Here is a 15964-nt window from a genome sequence, read left to right on the forward strand (position 1 = left end):
CTAGTCCTGTAGTGATAATCTCCTTCTGATAAAACACTGATTGTATTGAAACAAAAATGCACAGCTCAGTAAGTGACACATTGCTGGAATTGGGGTCTCAGCTTCCACATTATAGTGCTCTCAGATTTCATAGCAAAAACCTGCTGATAGATTTAATTTAAACATTGTTATAATATTCTTTTTTTTTATGGTTTAGTTGTAATTAAATTTTATTAAACTATTCCTAATACAAGTTAAAAAAAGTATAAAAATAGAAGCTGCTTTTAGAATTATATGAAGACAGCGTTAAACCACTGTACATGATTCAATACTGTCTGCATTCATTAGCTGCTTAGCTTGTCTTCTTGGTCGCTTCTTATGCAGAGATCAGCAGTCAATGACAAACTCATCCCGACTGCTGTACTCTGCATAGGCAGCAATGGGTAGGCACTCACTACCCTGCTCTAAAAAGAAGAGGCATCATATTGAGGGCAACATTTTCTGTCCTCCAAAGAATTTGGCAACCACCTTCATTCTATGCCACCCCCACAACACATCACACCACCCATAAAAATATCCAAATATGCATAGCTCTTTTTCCCTCTGCAGTCTAGTTCAGGAGATGAATAAAAAATATTTATATGCTTTTTGTCATATATCACAATAGACATATAAAAAAATTGGTAAGAACCAATAATGGCAGAGGAACAGGTGATGGAAAAAATTACTCAAAAGTATATATGATGAATACATAAAGTCACAAATTCATTACCAAATGAGTAACGAGTAGGGATGAGTGAACGTGCTCGGTGATACTCCGATATCATTTGAGTATCTGGGTGCTTGGATGTGCTTGTTACTCAGCGAGCATTGGGCAATGCTCAATTTCAAACTTGAATCCCTGCCCCACATGTTTGGCGCCTGTTACTGTCACAGGTGTGTCAGAGGTAACAGACAGTCACCCTGCAGTGGGTTGCAGGGGATCTCTATGTTTGGTATTGAAGATAGTTTCTCAGATAAGAGGCTGTCTTTAAGACCAAGTGGCTACCTCTCTCTTTCTACTTAGCTCTCTGGCCTGGGTGTATATATATCTGGTGTGTCTGAGAGGGAGTCGCCAGCTATATCCATTTCTACTTGTGCTTACTTGGAGTTCATCTAAAGCTAAGCTGTTTCCCCTGTTTTGTTCACCCTTGTTTTCTATAGAGTTTAGTGCAGGTTGACAAGTGCTCATCTCCTTCCATCCCTAGCCGTAGCCATACGCCAGGGAGAGTAGGGTGAGGCACGCGTGTGGCGATGGCTAAAGAGGCAGTATAGGGATGTTAGTCGAGACAGGGTGACTCTAGACCAGACTAGGAGGTCTCCACTTCCCCCTTTTCCCTAGTGTCTGGGCTCCCGTTCCCTTTTCCCTCTGTGTTGCACTAAGTCTTTCCCACACCTGGTGTGACAGTTACTCAGCCAATAAGCATGTGGGGATTGCCTACGAGTCACTGTAATGCATAAGCCTTCTTGATAGTGGAATTACTTTGATTGACTGGCCGTATGACAACATCAAGGGTTAAAAAAGGACAGGCGCCACCAGGCTCGGCACACTGACGCCATTACACAGCTCCGGGACAGTTCTTATTGGAGGGAGAGAGTGCTTGCCCAGGCCTGTGTGTACACAGTATAACGAATCAGAGTCCTGTAGCGTTGATACTGGTGCTGAAGCTAAACTATCATACAATTCTTGTAAGGGTTAATCTTGTGCTTTGCTATTTGTATCAGATACATTCTGCATTTAGTCTAGGGAGGGGGAGAGAGTCGCAGGAGCAGAAGAGTGGCTGAACACAGTCTCTAAGCAGGTATTAGGGCTTTGCAGTCCGTTGCTATATATATAGCAGCGACAGTTGACTTTTTTTTTGTGTGAAAAAAAAATGAATATATTGTCATCCATAGAGTACTATGTACTTTGTGGTACATTTTGGTGTTAAATAACACTCCAAAAAAGTGTTGAAACATTTTTCTGGATTCAATTATTCACCCATAGAATATTCTGTGTTCTGGGGTACATTTCTGTCATATATAACACTTCAAAAAAGTATTATTTTTTTTTTGTATTCACTTATTCATCCATAGAGTATTACCTGCTCTGGGGTACATTCCTGTTTTATATAACACTCCAAAAAAGCATTGAAATTATTTTCCATATTCACTTAGTCATTCATAGAGTATTCCGTGCTCTGGGGTACATTTCTGTGGCATATAAGACTCTAAAAAAGTGATACCATTTTTTTCTGTATTAATTTCCTCATCCATAGAGTATTACTTGCTCTGTATTACATTTGTTAGGCACAAAGCACTCCAAAAAAACTATTTTCAGTATTGAATTTGTCATCCATACACTTTTGCAGGTTTTTTTTTACATTACGGTGGCATGCAGAGTGAGGCCAGAAGCTCTGAGGGGGAGGGATTGGAATCACCGAAACAGGCTGGCAGAGGTAGTGAGGTAACCAGAGGGGAAGGTGGGCAACTGTTCCACAGAGCACACTTGTGAATTTCTCTGTCAAAGAGTTAGATGTTCCCCAGTCTGGGACTTTTTTAAAGAGAGTTCTGAGATAAACAAAATGGTCATTTTCAACCTGTGCAATGCAAAATCAGCAGGGGTTTCACAACCAAGAGCCTAATCACCACCAGAATGATCAGGCACATGTCATCCGAGTACCTGACTCGGTGGGCCTAATGCCTGGGTCCACTATTGGTGCCAGCGGGTGTCAGAGGTGAATGCTCTCAGGTTGGTTCATTCAACCCCGGTCCTGAGTGTCCGGAGGCCACTCGTAGAGGGGGGTACTATCACGGGTGTGTCTGAAGTAACAGACAGCAACCTTGCAGTTGGTTGCAGGAGATTTCTTAGAAGCTGTCTCTCTAGGACCTGGCGGCTACCTTCCTCTGGCTAATTCACACCCTGGCCTGGGTGTATAAATACCTGCTGTGTTCCAGAGGGAGGTGCCGGTGATATTCATTACTCCTTGTGATGGTTTGCGCAAGTGCATTACTTCTTCCTCTCTGGAGCTGTAAGTACAGGTGTTCATCTCTCTGAAATCGACTAAAAGCTAAGCTATCTTCCCTTGTCTGTTCCCCCATTGTTGTCCTTAGCTGTCAGTGGGGATCGACTAGCCCTCATCCCCTTCCTTCCCTAGCTAGGACTTAATGCCAGGGAAAGACAGGGTGAGGTTCGCGTGCGGCGATTGGTGAAGAACCAATATAGGGACATTAGTGGAGAGAGAGTGATATCAGATTAACCTAGGAGGTCTCCACTTCCCCCTTTCTTTAGTGTCTGGTCTCCCTTTCCCTCTTCCCTTTGTGTTGCACTAGTTTTTCCCACACCTTGCATGACAGTGGGAGACACCACTGTCTTTTACCCTGTGGTAGGTGCTTCCTAATCACCTGTCCATGACACTGGCACAGATGCCTTTCACCTTGCACCTATCCTTGCACATTTTGGTGCACCATCATCAGGCACTTTCAAATCCTTGTCCCAGCACAGCATTCAGGTGTCCCTACCCCAGGCCTTGGAACAAAAAAGAAAGTTTCAAGCCACCCAAAGGCCCAAATGCTAAATTGGCACATTTCCAGGCTACTTGCTCTGGAAATATTGCTCTTTAGATTTGTTGACACGGAGGATTCTTGCCAACTCATGCCAGCAGCTTCCCCTCAGTACTCTGTCCCCAGCCGCCACTCCTGGTGTGGCATCCTTGCCTTTACCAGCACATGTACAAGAACATCACCCCTGCCTTACCAACGCACTAACTGGGATTGTCCACTTAACGACTGACACGTGGACAAGCACTTGTGGCCAAGGACACTACATTTACCTGACGGCACACCAGGTGAACATTGTGGAGGCTGGGGCTGAGTCACACATGTGCTCCAGACACAGAGTATTGCTGGTCCTACTTCTATCTGGTTTTCCTCCGCATCATAAACAGTTCCTGCACCACCTCCTGCTCCTCCTCTTCTTCCATCTCCAATGTGTTATTTCAGAGCACGTCATCCATATCAGCCGGAAACTGGAAGCTCTGCAGCACTGCCTCAACAAAGCGGCAACAGGCTTTGCTTAAGCTAATTTGTCTAGGAGACAAACTGCACACTGCGGCAGAATTACTTAAAGGAATGAAAGACCAGATGGATCAGTGATTTTTACAGCTGAAGCGCCAACCAGACATGTTCGATTGTGATAATGGGCGTAACCTGGTGGTTAATGTGAAGCTTGGCAAGCTCACACACATACCATGATTGGCACATGTGCTCAACATGGCAGTTCAGCATTTTCTGAAAACATACCCAGATTTTCCAGTGCTTCTTGTCAAGGTATGCCAAATTAGAGCCCATTTCCGCAAGTCGACTACAGCTGTCACCCCTCTGTCATTGCTGAGGCTATTTGTGATCTTACACTCTGATCATGAGCTCACACTCTATGGGAGAAAGAAGACCCCTCTCACCATAAGAGCTTACACTTTACAGAAGAGAGACTTACTCAGTGACTCTATAGATGGAAAATGACTCTGCCGCACAAACTGTGCTCCACTGGGAAATGTTGATCCGTGATGTCAACATACTGACCACCACTGTGCAAGGTGTGATAGTTTTGCTAGATGTCATAGCTCCAGGACTTTATAATATAATAGCGATAAAGTAACATAAAGTGGCAGAAAATCAGGACCAAAAAAATATACAGACCCGATTGATAATGGTCAGACTATTTTCCTGCCACAAACTCCAACACAAATTTCAGTGTGTGGTGGGAAACAGTCTGACCACTGTGATAAGCCATAATCATCAACATTAACAGAAATAAATACTTGAAATAGATCACTCTGTCTGTAATGACTCTATATAACATGAGTTTCACTTTTTGTATTGAAGAACTGAAATAAATTAACTTTTTGATGATATTCTAATTTTGTGAGATTCACCTGTATATATTTTCCATATACTTTCAGCATATTCATTGCATGGCTCATTATTCATTTGGTAAGGAATTTGTCACCATTTCTATTTATTTACTTATCATACATACTTTGTATTCATTTCATTTCATACTGCAAGGAGTTTGTTCGTTCTCCCTGTGTTTGCGTGGGTTTCCTCCGGATTCTCCGGTTTCCTCCCACAATCCAAAGACATACTGGTAGGAAATTTAGATTGTGAACCCCAACAGGGACAGCGATGATGATGTCTGTAAAGCGCTGCGGAATATGTTAGCGCTATATAAAAATAAAGATGATTATTATTATTATTTATTATTTCTTCTTGCATCGTTTGTTCTCTGCCATTCTTGGTTTTTATCCAATTTTCATGTTTTTTGTGATACATACTGTATGTTTTTAATCCTGGTCTTTTATTGGTCAATAAAGTACAAGTTGAATTAATTCTTTACTTTGTTTGCCTTTTTGAATCCTTTTTGGTTTATAGTTCAGAGGATTGAGTTAAACCTCTAATGCACTAAATCACTTTCATAATTTTCTCTTATCATTTGCCAACATGTTAAGCATAGAAAAATTGCCCAAATGTCAAAAGTTTCTTGCAGGATTCAAAGATTGCTTAGTTCTTACCTGGCCCCATCCCGAGCTGATATGGAATAATGTTTTATGCATTATGTTAATAACATTAAGGAGCTCCACATCATCATAATCATGACGATTTCCAAACATGATGGCAAAAAGGATATTGCCGGCAGCTTTATCAATGTATTGTTGAGGTTCCACCAATGATTCTAGAACATAGAAAGACAGGTGAAATGCATGGAAATGTAAGATATTTATGAACCATATCATGTAGTACAAAAACTGCAAACCGTGGTCTGTTACAAGATGCCTCCAAAATGAGATGAGCCTCTGATCTTCTTCTGCTTCTATGTATTGGTCAAAAAGTTTAAATAATCAAATATAGGAACAAAACGCTGATCTGATGACGGGTCTACCTAACTGTGCTAACATCTTCGTAGATCTGTATGTTGCTCCGAGCTTAAGTCATAAGTCCCCAAATCATGCTGGGGCTTGTGTGAATAAGACCTTGAACTGCATCTTCTAACCAAACCAGTAGACACAGTTTTTATATATTTTTTCTTTTTTTATTACTTTTATGCTTCTAAATTGTTTCAATTTCCTTACATTATGCAACCACACACAATAATCCCGGTAGTAGGACCAGTTTGACATTCCCTCATGATGATGTCTTCATTGAGTTGTCCACAAAGTCTCTAGACAAATTTCCTGCTATCATTGCATCCAAGACAAAAGCATTGCTGAAGAAAATTGGCCTTCATTCCAGCCTCCCTTTCCATCTTTCTCTGCACCATGATAGACTTTAATAGCAGTGCAGTAATATAATCAAGAGGCCTTCACAAGGAAACGTGAAACAAGTTCTGCTCCCGGGATTATGGTGTGTGGTGGCATAATGTATGCTAGCTGGACCCCTTTAGTCTTCATTCCAAGTACACTAGCAGCTCATCATTACATTGATTTGGCAGTGAAATTAGTGGTACTGCCATTTCGCCAAAGTGTCCCAAAAGCTGTTAATCAACACAAGAATACCAAGCAGCATGTTACTTGTGCAACTGTGAGCAGACTGCTTGACCTAAACATGCTGCAAAAGCCTGCAGCGCCCCCCGACTTATCTCCTATTGAGCACATCTAAGACGTGATTGGTCATCAATTGTACAGGGAGCTGCCAGCAGCAGATCTTGATGATTTATGTATGCAAGTGCATTCAGCATGGCAGGACATTCCTCAGACAACCTTTATTAACCTCACTTATAGCTGTCAAGGCTGTAATTGTGGAGAGTTCTGAAAGTGGTGTTCATGCTCAATACTGAAAAAAATTTAAATATGTTAAAATTGTATTTAGATTTTTTAATCATTTGCAGATCATTAACATGTCTATCCATCCAATGGTTTTCATAATTCCAAAACCTTTCCTTTTGTGGTGTTGCAATTTTTTTTATGTTGAGGAATATTTACTCACAAAAACAAAAATATGAACCGGAACACATTAACACTGTGGCCATTAAACAGACAAAACCTAAGATAAAACCAAGCTGAACAAATACCTTACAGTAAGTAACTACGTAAATAAATAAATAATAGATGTAAACAGGAGCTATGCCCCTGATTGTACAAAGTTCAAAAAAGTAAAGCAAAAAAAAAAGAAATGAGCGGGAGCATATGATGATATAAGTGCAGTGTGTTGGTGCTGCTCTGCACCCATACATTTTGAGGTCTGCTGACACATAATGAGGTGAGCAACAAGAGTTAGGGCCCATCCTGATTGGGTACACCTTGACGTTGCGGGATGAATTTGTTGCACAGCTTCTGGATACCCACAGTTGCAGTAGTAACTTCACAGAGCAGATTACATGGAATAACAAGCTTTTACTTCTCAGAACATGAGGTAAAGGAAAAAACGCACAGTCACACAGTACTGCACCAGGAAGTAAGAGCAAAACAGAAAATACAAGAGAGACTTTTTTTTTTTACAATACAGTAATCAAGGAAACTTTACACAGCATCGCCATGTACTGTCAGATCAGCATAAAGTCCTCCTTCACACAAACAAAGAAGTCCACAACTGTTGCATATACCAACAGACTTTTACACTCTTTTGATCAAAATAGCGACAACTAAGTGCACTATGTTATTTACATGTACTATAACTATTTATTTACTTACTTCAGGGTACTAACTTCTTTTGTTTTTATCCTAGTTTTTTTGTTTTTCAGTTTAACAGTCACAGTGTGAATGTGCGCCTACATACTGCTCCTATTCCATCATGTTTACCAACTCATTTCTTTGGTTTTGCTTTCTTTTTTTTTTGTATTTTGTACATACAGGGTCGTGGCTCCTCCTTTTTGGGCTATGCATTTAGTCTATTTAGCTTTCCACGGGCAGGTCCACAGTGGTCAAGTCTGGATCCTGCTCTGCCCCTGTTTATTTTTAGTTCTGCGGACACACAGAGAGGTGAACTACAACCCTAAGTTAGACTTCATCCTGTTTGGGTTCAACTTGTCTCTGTGGGATGACTTTTACGCTCTTTTGTTCAAAATAGTGTTCAATGTTATTTACTTGTGCTATTACAATTTACTGATTTACTTACTGCAGGGTGATTCTCATTTTGTTTTTATTCTAGGTTTTGATTGTTATCTCACAAATAAAGTTTAAAAGCATCACTGGAAAAAAAAAATGCTTCCCAGGTACTATGCAAAGACATAAGAGCAATTTTATTAACTACACACTCTTGACTTTTTCGATTTTTTTGGAATATTAAAAAAAATCATTAGATTAAAAAAAAAAAAAAATTTAGTTATTATTGTAACAACCTTGTGTTTTCTTTAATTCTCTCACTAGAAACCGAGCTTCTTATTCAACCCTATCCTCTGTACTCCTTTTTCCCATGCCGAAGCTTCTCAATGTAGAAATAGAAAATCGACGAATCTTTCTCCACCTCTCCATGTTATTTGTATTTGCCATCCCTTTAAAGGAGAAAATGAATTATATGTCTTATGTATTCATAGCATCAAATAACATTGCATTAAAATATATCAGATTGGTGTAGGAATAATAATTTTAGTGATGAGCGAAGGGAAAATCAAGAGAGCTAGAGATAAGCAAAGAGATTCAAATGTGAATCCAATTTGTGTCAAATTTTTAGGAATTCGCCAAACTTTGCAAATTATGGGATACACTTTGTTTGAAACACTTTAAGTGTTTGCCTCCGTTTTACACATTACAGAGAAGGATCAAATGATCTCAGATCAATGATCATCCTAGAATGTTAGAGTTGGAAGGGGCCTCCAGGGTCATCTGGTCCAACCCCCGACTCAATGCAGGATTAACTACACCATCTCAGACAGATGTCTGTCCAGCCTCTGTTTGAAGACTTCCATTGAATGAGAAATCAACATCTCTCAAGGCTGCCTGTTCCAATTGTTAATCACGTTTATCAGCCCCATAACATTTTTCAGCTATTATAACATGATATATAGTACATTCAGTCAGGGATGCAACAGCCATTTTACGGTGAAACTGGAGAGTGAAAGGACTTCACAGCTCATAGTTTAGCCATAGTGATAAGAGAAAGTAATAAAACAATGATAAACTGTAAAGACAGTGTGTGAAAGCACAACAGTGAAGAAAATGAGTTTATAAGGAAAATAAAAGCAGTGCAGAGGTGTTCGCACTGTGCTGTAATGAGGCAGTGACCCAGTAAAGTTCAACTCAAATGTCTTTATTTTCAAAAAACTCACAAAGAAAAGGCAAATAGTATCCTCTGAATCACAGCAGGACGTCAAACAGTCCATCTCCAATACCTGTTGGAGTGGCCGACTGCACCGCCGGGTCGCCCTGAGGTGCGCCAGGCGTTTTGCTTTCCTTGGCTCTGAGTTTGCTTCACACTGACCTGTGTTGCTTGCAAACAAAGCAATGACACACCGAAACCTTTGCTGCAGGATTTTAAATGGAACCTGGAACATGGGCCACTTGTAAGACCTGGCTGGACGGAGTGAACCGCCCCACAGCCACCTGTAGCTCACTCCGAAAATAAAATATTCCATGGGTAATAATCTCCACAAAGTAAATCTGCAGCATTAATTGAAAGTGCAGGTGCCTGGTAGCAGGAGACTACCCATAAGTAGAATACCTTCCCAAACCAATATAGCAGAGAAAAATCAATTAGTGACCCTATTGAAGAAGAGTGGCGAAACGGCGTCATCGGGGTGCACCGACAGGGCTCACAAACACTTTCCCAATCTAACCTGTAAGTATGCTTACTTAGGATGTGCTTTCTATTCATGCCCTTGACGTGCCCCCTGGGCCGTGGGAGTACTCGGCAGCCGGGCCTCTGCGTATGCCGGTTGGGGAAATATCACAGTGGCCCAGGGCGGTCAGTGCAAAAAAGGGGATATTTTTATATGAGGTTTTTGGGATTGTTCGTGACGCCACCTGTGGATTGCGGCAAAAGGGGTGCCGCCGCTGCGGAGCAGTCCTCTGGAGCTGGTGTTACGGCAGCAGGGATGGTGTGGCTCTCCACAGGTAGAGCTTGCTCCAGGGCAGTGTAAGGCGGTTAAGGTTGCTCTGGGCGTTGTAGTGCAGGGAGGGAAAGATGGCTCAGATAAAGAATGGACGGAGGCAGTGTGGTGCAGTCATCCGAGTTTTTACTCACAGTTCTTTAGTTCCTCAGAGTGCACTGTCAGCTTACAGCCTCCCGCGTCGCGCTGCGTTCACCAGGCAGGGGTTCAGTTCTTCCTCAGGCAGATTAGGAGTACCTGACAGAACCCCACTTTCTCGTGTTCCTAGCTAGACCGACTTCACGCTGGGTCTTTCTCCCTTCTGCCCTGCGCTGCCCACTCTCAATCTCGCTCGGGTGCTCTCAAGTCCCTCCTGTCCGTCGGAGTTCACAGACCTGCTTGACCCTCACGGGGATTAGAATGCGGCTTCGGCAACTGACTATATAAGCCTGAAGCCTCCGTTTTTTCCAGCCGGGACTTGAAGTACACGACTGGGCCAGGGGCCGGTCCCCTTCTTGCGGCCTACGATCCCTCGGTCTTCTGACTGATTCGGGGCATACGGGTGCCGTCCTGCACGCGCCGTACCCCCTAGGATCCCTTCAACAGAACAGAGCCTACTCGCTGCTCCCCTCCTGGGCCTCTGACACTAGGCCCGTGTTGTGGAGCAGAGCTCCTACTGAGACTCTGCTCCTAGACTGTTCTTCTGAACTGTCCCCTCTGTCTGAACCTACCACCCTAAGATGGCATCCCTATTTATATCTCCTACCAAAGTGCTCCCCCTAACTACTTCCTCCACCCACACCCACTGCTGGTTCCCCCTACCTTTGGTTCCCCCCACTCCAGACAGGGCCCGGGGCTCAGCAAGAAACACATTGCATCTTGCCCTTCCAGCCGGCCTGGAGCAGTGTAGTGTTGGATGCAGGTGTTGGGGTTCCGGGCAGCACAACCTCCTTACCTGATAGAAGGAGACACCACACCTCTGGGTGAGGTGCAGTACCTCTGTGGCGATTGAACCCTCAGGGGCGCCACACCCTAATTATTTTTTCTCTGCTATATTGATTTGGGATGGTTTTCTACTTATGGGCAGTCTACTGCTGCCAGGCACCTGCACTTTCAATTAATGCTGCAGATTTACTTTGTGGAGATTATTACCCATGTGTATTTGTTCCCCTAAAACCAATCCCTATCAGGAATAAGAAATATTGGGCCATGTTATTTTGGAGCATTAGCATTAATTCTGTGCTTGTTCATTATTGAGTTACTAGGGGGTTTGTGCTGTGACTCTTTTACTGAAGAAACATTCTCCTGTTTTTATTCATTTATGATTTTAAACTTGATTTCAATAAAGTATTGTATATGTTTACATATTGGTGTCAGTGCTCCTGCCATTGTCGGGCAGTAGGTATCGTGTTATAGACCCCTTTTCACATGTAAAACACCATGGAATAAATGGTGCAATAGTAATAAATAATAATAATAATAATAATTATAGCAGTACTTGGCCTGCTACTAGGTAGTGTAACCAGACCACCACCACTGATTGTGCATAAGCAGAAAGCTGCCAATCATTGGTGTATGCAGGGCTCAGCAAAAATATAGATGAAAATTACTCACCATAGTTTTTGAAGAGGAAATCAAAAGAAGGCATATCACCTCGAGCCAAGAAATCATCCCCTCTGTCCACGAGAACTTCTTTCACAGCTTTGTATCCTGTGACCACTACGACCGGTCTCGAACCCAGGTAGACGGTGAACACTTCTCCATATTTATCCCTAAGCTGATTGGAGATTAAAAATATATGTTCTCATGTAATTGAATAAGCCTCTTCTTTCACAAAACAAGACCCCCTGCAAAATGTTGATTTCCACTGGTGATGATAAACTAAACTGTGTTGTGGTGTAAATAAACAGATAGTGACAAGCACAATTGTCCAGTGACCTAGGAGCCATAATAAGGGCTAGATTTAACTTTTCCCAAGAGTCTTTTTTCATGATGACAATGCAAGAATATATATTTGCACCTTAGGATCAAAGAATGATTCTAAAATGCAAGGGAACCTGTCATGTCCTAGCTTCTACACTGCCCCCATAGCGTTGTTAGTAATGCAATGTGTATCACTATCAAGCTTTTTTCATTAAAATTGGTGCAACTATAATGATTTTATAACCTTTAATATACTTAGATTCTACCTGCTCATTCAATCGTAGGGGTGTGATTCTCACATTCAGTCATGGGTGGGCGAAGCATACAGTCACTGCTGGTGCCGCCCATGTATTTGAATATTGCTCCCAGCAAGCGCTGTTAGTGTGGGGCGCATGCGCATTTGGACATGTCCTGCCACTGGTCCCGCACCTGCTCAGTGAGGCTGTGTGATCACCAGCGTGGGAAAATAGCGCATGCGCAGTGAGGCTGTATAGTTCGCGGGTTCACTGTGCACGCTTGGAGAACAGAGCGTCATAGCGCATGCGCAGTGAAGCTGCGAATTACACAGCCTCACTGTGCACGCGTGACATAGTGCATGCGCAGTGAAGCTGCAATCACACAGCCTTACTGTGCAGACTCGGGACCAGCGGCAGGACATGTACAAATGTGCATGCGCCCCACAATAATAGCTCTTACCGGAAGTAATATTCAAATACATGGGCGGCGCCAGAAGTGACTGAATGCTGCACCCGCCCATGATTGAATGTGAGAATCACACCCCTATGACTGAACGAGCAGGTAGGATCTAAGCATATGAAACGTTATAAAATCATTATAGTTGCACCAATTTTAATGAAAAAAGCTTGTTAGTGATGCACATTACATCACTACCAAGGCTATGGGGGCAGTGTAGAGGGCAGCTAGTACGTGAGAGGTTCCCTTTAAGAACTGCCATTCTTTACCTGGAAAAGTCCACAAGACTACTAACCTCTTCCTTTGACCCAAAACAGCTTACTAATAGTGTTGAGTGAGCATGCTCGACACTGCTCGGTACTCGCCCGAGCATCACGCTACTCTGGATGTTCGGCGAGCACCGAGCATTTCCGGGTTACTCGGGTGGGAGCTCGGGTCTCCGCCCTGCACGTTTGGCGCTCTTTACAGAGCCAAAGAACATGCAGTGATTGTCAGCCAGTCACTGTAATGCCGCAGCCATGTTGGTTGTGGGCATTACATTGATTGGCAGGCCGCACAGCGTCACCTCGATTATTTAAAACCGGGTGCCGCCATCTTGGACACAGACGGCCAGGATCAGCTAGTGTAGGGAAAGTGCTGCTGAGCTAGGGAGAGATTTATAGTGCGAAATAGGTAGTGTAGGGTCTCTAAAGCCTGCCAAATCAAACAAACAATCCTTCTCAGGACTAATATCCATCCCAGATATCAGGCAGGCAGGAGATGCAGTGGTTATACCAGCAAATGCTGCATTACAGTCCTGTGTGGTGCTGCTCAAATTGCTAGAATTAGCTCCAGGTCTCGGGGCCAGGAAAAATCCTTTTTTCTTCATCTAAATCCTCTTGTTTTTTTTCCTCCTTCACACTGTACAAATACCCATCTTATTAACCTTTTGGTGTCCCCCCCCCCCAAAAAAAAAAAAAGTGTGTCCGTGACAGTTCAGACACAAATATATCTGTTTAAAATAGTCTGTTTTAGGCCAGAGAAATAGAAGTGTGGTTTTGCAGTTCCACGGTTCAAACCTCTGTATTATCCACTTTTGGGCCATTTTTACCTAAAAAAAACAGTTTGAGTGTGTTTGCTCGCTGTTCAGCCACAAATATATCTATTTAAAAAAGTCTGGTATACACCAGTAAATTATAACTATGGTTTTGCCCTTCCATGGGAAAATATCTCTATTATCCAGCTTTTGGTATTTTTTCCGTAAAGAAAAACAGTAATCGTCTCCCTGATTGTTCAGACACAAATATATCTGTTTAAAAGAGCCTGGTGTAGGCCCGAGAAATAGAAGTGTGGGTTTGCAGTTCCACAGGTCAAATCTCTGTATTATCCTGCTTTTGGCATTTTTTGCCATAAAGAAAAACAGTAATAGTGTCTCCTGATTGTTCAGACACAAATATATCTGTTTAAAAGAGTCTGGTGTAGGCCCTAGAAATAGAAGTGTGGATATGCAGTTCCACGGGTCAAATCTCTGTATTATCCTGCTTTTGGCATTTTTTGCCGTAAAGAAAAACAGTAATAGTGTCTCCTGATTGTTCATACACAAATATTTCTGTTTAACCCTAGAACGCATACCTGGGGCCTCGCAGGCCCGCCCTGTTAATTGTTTTCTATTTTATGCAAGATTACTTTAGTTAGAATTTTGAAACTCTAGGTATTCCTCAGGTATATAGTTGTTTGTCATTTTTGTTTGAGTTATTCCATGTTATTTGCACACGGGCCTAAAAGGCCCCAGGTATGTGAAAATGTAGATTTTTATGGTCATGCGTTCTAGGGTTAAAAGAGTCTGGTATACACCAGTAAATTATAACTGTGGTTTTGCCGTTCCACGGTAAAAAATCTTTATTATCCAGCTTTTGGTATTTTTTCCTTAAAGAAAAACAGTAATAGTGTCTCCCTGATTGTTCAGACACAAATATATCTGTTAAAATAGTCTGGTGTAGGCCAGAGAAATAGAAGTGTGGTTTTGCAGTTCCAAGGGTCAAATCTCTGTATTATCCTGCTTTTGGCATTTTTTGCCGTAAAGAAAAACAGTAATAGTGTCTCCTGATTGTTCAGACACAAATATATCTGTTTAAAAGAGTATGGTATGCACCAGTAAATTATAACTGTGGTTTTGCCGTTCAAAGGTAAAAAATCTCTATTATCCAGCTTTTGGTATTTTTTCCGTGAAGAAAAACAGTAATAGTGTCTCCTGATTGTTCAGACACAAATATATCAGTTTAAAAGAGTCTAGTGTAGGCCCGAGAAATAGAAGTGTGGTTTTGCAGTTCCATGGGTCAAATCTCTGTATTATCCTGCTTTTGGCATTTTTTGCTGTAAAGAAAAACAGTAATAGTGTCTCCTGATTGTTCAGACACAAATATATCTGTTTAAAAGAGTCTGGTGTAGGCCCGAGAAATAGAAGTGTGGTTTTGCCGTTCCACGGGTCAAATCACTGTATTATCCTGCTTTTGGCATTTTTTGCCGTAAAGAAAAACAGTAATAGTGTCTCCTGATTGTTCAGACACAAATATATCTGTTTAAAAGAGTATGGTATGCACCAGTAAATTATAACTGTGGTTTTGCCGTTCAAAGGTAAAAAATCTCTATTATCCAGCTTTTGGTATTTTTTCCGTGAAGAAAAACAGTAATAGTGTCTCCTGATTGTTCAGACACAAATATATCAGTTTAAAAGAGTCTAGTGTAAGCCCGAGAAATAGAAGTGTGGTTTTGCAGTTCCATGGGTCAAATCTCTGTATTATCCTGCTTTTGGCATTTTTTGCTGTAAAGAAAAACAGTAATAGTGTCTCCTGATTGTTCAGACACAAATATATCTGTTTAAAAGAGTCTGGTGTACACCACTAAATTATAACTGTGGTTTTGCCGTGCCACGGAAAAAATCTCTATTATCCAGCTTTTGGTATTTTTTCCGTAAAGAAAAACAGTAATAGTGTCTCCTGATTGTTCATATGCAAATATATCTGTTTAAAAGAGTCTGGTGTAGGCCCGAGAAATAGAAGTGTGGGTTTGCAGTTCCACAGGTCAAATCTCTGTATTATCCTGCTTTTGGCATTTTTTGCCATAAAGAAAAACAGTAATAGTGTCTCCTGATTGTTCAGACACAAATATATCTGTTTAAAAGAGTCTGGTGTAGGCCCTAGAAATAGAAGTGTGGATATGCAGTTCCACGGGTCAAATCTCTGTATTATCCTGCTTTTGGCATTTTTTGCCGTAAAGAAAAACAGTAATAGTGTCTCCTGATTGTTCATACACAAATATTTCTGTTTAACCCTAGAACGCATACCTGGGGCCTCG

At 41.8% G+C, this 15964-nt stretch overlaps 1 pseudogene; it reads right to left on the reverse strand.

The window, feature by feature from the left end:
* The window catches only part of LOC141154998 (cytochrome P450 2G1-like), a 115896-nt pseudogene that overhangs the window by 22489 nt on the left and 77443 nt on the right, over positions 1–15964 (reverse strand).

The sequence above is a fragment of the Phyllobates terribilis genome, unplaced genomic scaffold (genome assembly GCF_046119375.1).
Source record: "Phyllobates terribilis strain yellow unplaced genomic scaffold, ASM4611937v1 Scaffold_7__3_contigs__length_470593459, whole genome shotgun sequence".
NCBI lineage: Eukaryota > Metazoa > Chordata > Amphibia > Anura > Dendrobatidae > Phyllobates > Phyllobates terribilis.